We start from the raw sequence: 6,000 nt of genomic DNA, 5'->3' as shown, positions 1-6,000 counted from the left end.
CCTCTGACCAATAATACCATTCACCATATAGCCTTACCTATTTTAACCATTTCATATTACACTTTGTTTTCATGACTAGAAAACTTGTCATATATTTGTATACTATTTTCACTGAGCTATTATTTGTCCACTTTTTGTTTAAACAATACTCATATCAATCTTCAAGCTTGTGTTCTACATATTTTATGCATTCAGTTCTAATATTATTATATTAGTTAGACTATTCACTAGTTTTTTAGTTAGACTATAGTTTCTTTGCAGTCCTATCTATCTATCTCGATAAAATATCTCTTGTGGCCCGATAAGCCTTTAGAGATAAGATGCGACTATAACGATAAAAGAGATCAGATATTCTTATAAAATCGAGAGTTAAATAAAATCTGCCATTGAGCTTGTTCCATATATATATATCAAAACTTCATGACTCGGTTAAAAAATGAGAACTTCATGGCATCTGTATTAATAGTGTGCCTAATATTAGACCCACGAGTAAAATAGGCGGAGTTGCACAGTGTAAACTTTTTAAAATCGACCATAAGGTCTTGATTTAAAATTTTCAGTAAAGTGTTTTTATTTTTTTTTGTCGTACACCGCTTTTTAGTTAGTTTACTTGCCGTGGTACCTTGTGGAAAACATATTGTAAAATATGACTATTGATTACCACAATAAAGATTGCTCATATGTAACAAGGCGAGGTTTAAATGACACGTACGCCATTGACACGCGAGCAACAAAACAAGATATAATGACTTAATACAAAGTTGTAGGGCTACTTGACCTTTGTTTTACTTACACTATGGAAAAGTTTATTGCACAGTGGAAACCGTTCATAATACTAGCTGTGAATGGTTTGCTGATAGCCTGGCCACGGTTATTATAAGCGATTTGTTTTTGTATAAACGTACAACAATGGATACGTTATGACGGCAGAGTTCCTTGACATTTACGTTACGCTAATTATTTTTTGACACATAAGCTCGCAAGTGCAATCACATACACGCTCTATGTCATTAACTAATTAAGTAGGCGGAGCTTAGTAACGAAGCTGTTTGAATCCAGTCGGTCATCGTAATAACGGGAGGCTGTGTAATGCGAGGGATTGTTTGTATGTCACAGATGACATTTGCTTCAGGTGTGCTATTTTTTCAGTTGTTTGGTAAGCCTTACTGGCGACAACGGCTACATGAATTAACCTAAAAGACTTGATTTACAATATTGATCTGACTTTTTCTACAGATAAGGAACATTAAATTTGCTTTCGTTATTCTCATTGATCTTTTACTTGAAAATTTAGTCATACTAACGACTAACAAACAATAAGTTCAATAGTAATTTCATGGATCATTTTGTTCGTTTAAAATTTGATCACACGGCTATAATCAAAAATAGTAAATAGTGAATTTTCAATAGCTTTTTATGCATTATATCATTTCGAAAAACCAGAAGATTTCAAGAGATCAGATGGTTAGTTTGTATAAAAAGTGTTGAGAAAGTCGGTGTCGACCAGCCACTTGTGAGTTTGTTCGGCGTCCGAGTTGTCTTACAAGGGATAAGTAAGAGCTTTCATGCACAACCTCAATCGCTGCAAGCAACACCACCGGTTGCTCAGTATGGCTCCGCATTCTTCATATTTCACAGTAAGGATGAAAAGGTAGATAGCAATCAAATACATCTGGATAATATCAAACATAATACTGAAATGGGTGTACATTAGTAAGTACCCAAATAGTTACACAAGCAAATGCAAACATGTACATGGTGTATATTCGAACCCCGCTGTGCAGAGGTCTATCATTGTTACCACAGTGTGGTCTTTTAGGTGACTTAAAAAGTACCTTTCTTTGTAGTTGTCAATTTCGCTACTCTTTGCTTCATTGTTCACAGGTTTTTCATTCTCTCTTTTATCTCTACCAGCATTTTGGGTTGCCATTGTTTTTTTATAGAAAGTCTTGTTTTCTGTCATTTGATTTTTTATGCAAGCTGATTTTTGTATTATTAATTGAAACATTTCTAGTCATTGGGATAGTTTTAAGTCTTGTAGTTTGTTTAAATTCATTGCTTTGCTCAGTTTGCTTACAGAATAAAATTATGTGCGCAAATGTTTGTAACGGAAATTTTAGTTCCTGTAAAAGATACCGTAGATTGTGATATCAGTTAATGTAAATACATAAGCTGATAAAACTGTATCATCTATTAAACCATAACTGTCACGAACAACTTTTATTGTATTTACTAGGTAAATCAGACACGCTGATTCCGATTTTGTACTCAAAATAAAGATTAGTCCACTAACCTTCAAAGTCATTTAGGCTTTTTTAAAGCGTTTCAATATCCGTTTCGAAAACAACACAATCGGCATTACAAGCTCCGCCCATAAATATGTGACGAAACCTAGCTTTTTCAGAAACGGAAGTTAGGAAAGTTTAGTCCGATTTAAAATAATAGAGATGGGTGTCTTAAAACCCATTATTGTCTAAATCCAGCCTGTAAAATAATTTCAGTTTTTTATGAAAGGGATATAAACTATTTAAAATTGCTCGCAGCTTGTTACTTGACGTTTAAATGGGCTGGACGCCGAGAAAAAGGAGCTCAAAAAGCGCGGTTTTATCACGAGCTAGCGTTGTTATCGCGCTTTTTAAATACGCAATGCTGAATAGCTTATCTATCTTTCAGAAAAAACTGATATTATTTTTAAAGCTGGATTTAGATATTAATAGATTTTAAAACACCCATCTCTATTATTCTAAATCGGTCTAAACATCTTTACGTAACTTCTGTTCCTAAAAAGCTAGGTTACGTCAAGTATTCATGGGCGGAGCTTGTTATGCCGATCGTGTTGTTTTCGAGACCGATATTAAAACGCTATAAAAAATCCTTTATTACTCTGAAAGTTAGTGGCCTAATCTTTATTTTGATTACAAAATCGGAATCAGCATGTCTGATTTACCTAGTAAATACGATAAAAGTTGTTCGTGGCAGTTATGGTTTAAGTCGATAAGAAAAGCTGTGATAAGAGCTTTTCAGAAAGATGAAACTTCTTAGCTTGATTGCACTAATATGAATTCTGCCTTGAGACAAATTGAAATGATTTAAGTGTATGTAACAAGTTAATTGTTAAGAATTTGTTCTGAATTTTTTACAGAATCATATTTTATTATTAGTTTATGCTATGATTTCCTGTCATAGATAAAAGTATGCTTGTTTGTGCCTTTATAACGGGGAGATTCAGGTTAAACTATAATCATTGTTTAACCATTTCCCATAGATGTTGGTGAAATAATTGCTGTCACTGTTTAAACATCCGCTCTGGGTTGCTATTGGATGTCAGATGAAACAAACAAACAGACAATTAGGGGTATAAAGAAGTATACAATTTGATAGTAACATGTAAAATATTTTAGGGTGCAGACTGTTTAGTTGTAAGGATTTGTCTTTGTTAATAATTTTAAAGTATGACCTAGTACATGAAAACACTGTAACTACAAACTTAATATTTGAGTGTCTGATCACAACCTTCTATATTTTAACATGAAAACATTAACTGCCAGAAGAAAATAGTAGTAATAGTAATAAAGACAAGCATTTAATACTAATTACAAAAGAACCAGCATTGCTAAGCTATGAAAAAGTTTGGGCGCCTTTTAATTGGAAGCAGTAGTTTGTGCTGTGAGAAATGGGCTAATCACTACTGAGAATTCAGATGTTGTGTAAAATTGAAGTGTGGTGGTAAAACAAGAACTTCTTAGTAGATAATATCTGGTGAAATGCAACTCTATAGGTTTATTGCCTATTTTAAGCCCATTAAGGAGGCTGCTATAAAAATATTACCATGTACATGTTTATTTTATACAATGAATAATCTATCATATTCAAGTGCGGATTAGCTGCTCTGATAAAACACACTCACAACAGCTAATATGGTAACAAGACACAACACTCACTTATCATGGCCTGTTTAAAAGTACAGTGATGACACAAACTGTTACTGCATTAATAATCAGAGATAACATTACAGATTAGTGGTTGAGTAATATTGTTGTGTAACTTTAAACATGTACTGGTTTTTATCAACTTTTTTAAATTGTAAAAGTAGACAGAGCTTTGGGAAATTTTGACTAGAAATAGTTGCAATATTATATAATCATATTAAAACGTTTATTTTTAAACTTGACTATCTTTGAGCATGAAGGCAGAGCAAGTGTTTATAAGATGGAAGCAATTCTCAAGCATTAAAACTGACACATCTTCTAAGCTTATTGTTTAAAACTTGTGTTTTGAACAAACAATTTGAGAATAGCTAATTCTACGAACCCTACGACTTTGATGAATTCGAGTTTTCTAATGGACCCGTTTGTGTAAAAGAACATTTTGCTAGCTCACAAGCTGGTTAGTATAATTCTATAACCTCCACTTAAAAGTTAATGCTGGGCGTATAACTACGAAGCAACCTTTTTCGAACTTTGTGGAATATGTTTTCACCTCACATTATGATTATCTGCCATTTTTGGCAATCAAAGCCTTCAGTTTGACGTCTAGATGATAGAAAATGTGTAAAAATATATTGCAATCATACATTGCTCATCCTCGGTATTGACATCACATATAATATGTCTGTGTTTTACCAAACAAGTGACCTTGTGTCACAGCATAGAGCTTCCATCATAATTATTTTGTGTTTTCCAAACTGTTTTGATTTTTCAAGTTCAAAATCTTTGGTGAACAAGGATATATCATTATTATAATTGGAGAAATTAAAATCATTTTAAAATGCTGTCATTTAACATTCAAGGTTTTGTTGAAGGTCGTTTCATAATCACGAAGCACTTTTGCTGTGTAGAATTAACCAATCGAAAAGGAAGTTTAAAGCAATAAAACAACGAGTTAGCTGTATTTTTGATGCTCTCCATCTGGCTAGTTCATTGTTACAGCAAAGCTGAGTCCATTATCACATGAAACATCTGGTTTCAGTTTAAAGAACACATCTTCTAAACCTTTTACCACCATAAGCCAATGAGTTATATGGCAATGCCTGTCTTTCCTATTTGCACAGACGTTTTCTATAAGTATCAAACAGAATAAAGAATATCAAGCTAAAATCAGATAATTATAACTTTAGTGTCAATAAAGGTAATGAATGTTTGAGATAAGATAACAATTTCCTTTCCCACATCGAATCAAATTTGTAAAATAATATCCATTAAAATCGTTGTCTATATGTCAGTGTGTAGTTATTTAAAAAAAGGTATGATAAAAAATTTTTTTTTAAAAAGCCAGGTGATGTACAAATAGTATCTCTTTGGGATTTTTTGTGACAGAACTGATACTAGAGGAAATGCACTTTTTTTAGCATTCAATTATTTTCACATTAGGTACTCATATAGTCATATGTTTAATTAATTATGGATTATTAATCGAATAATTAAACGACAAATTTTAATAATTTGCCAAGTATGTTTTTAAACCCTATGATTTACTTCTACTGAAAATTCACAAACTGTCTTGAGAATTACTGTTAATAATAGATGTAAGTTAGTTGCTTTTTAATTTATATATATTCCTAACCAAGGTTGAGTTTGGTTGTTAAAATTGTCTTCTATTGCTTTATACACAATCAATATTATTCATAATGATTATGATATGTATTTCCAACAAAATAGTTGGTCCAACCTCATCTGTAACATGTGAATACCAGATTTGTGTTTGTCCAAAACTTGGACAAGTTAAGACAAAATAAGTCTAAAGAACGAGATTTTAGTCATTTTGCTAAGCCAATCATAAGCTAGTACTGAACACTAAGTGTCAGTACCTATCTACAACTGTCTACAAAGCTTCAGTTCTTTAGTCCTAGTTTATAGTATTAATATACTTACCTTGATAAATTATAGTACAGAGTATTTGCTCATGGAACAACTTACTTTTGTGGCTTCACACGTCCTCTGGTATTGAATGATCTGTACCACATTATTGTGGTAAGTTCAATTCCTTCTAGAACAGCCTGGC

This window comes from Watersipora subatra, chromosome 6, assembly GCF_963576615.1.
Source record: "Watersipora subatra chromosome 6, tzWatSuba1.1, whole genome shotgun sequence".
Classification (NCBI taxonomy): Eukaryota; Metazoa; Bryozoa; class Gymnolaemata; order Cheilostomatida; family Watersiporidae; genus Watersipora; species Watersipora subatra.
This window is presented reverse-complemented; position numbering follows the sequence as displayed.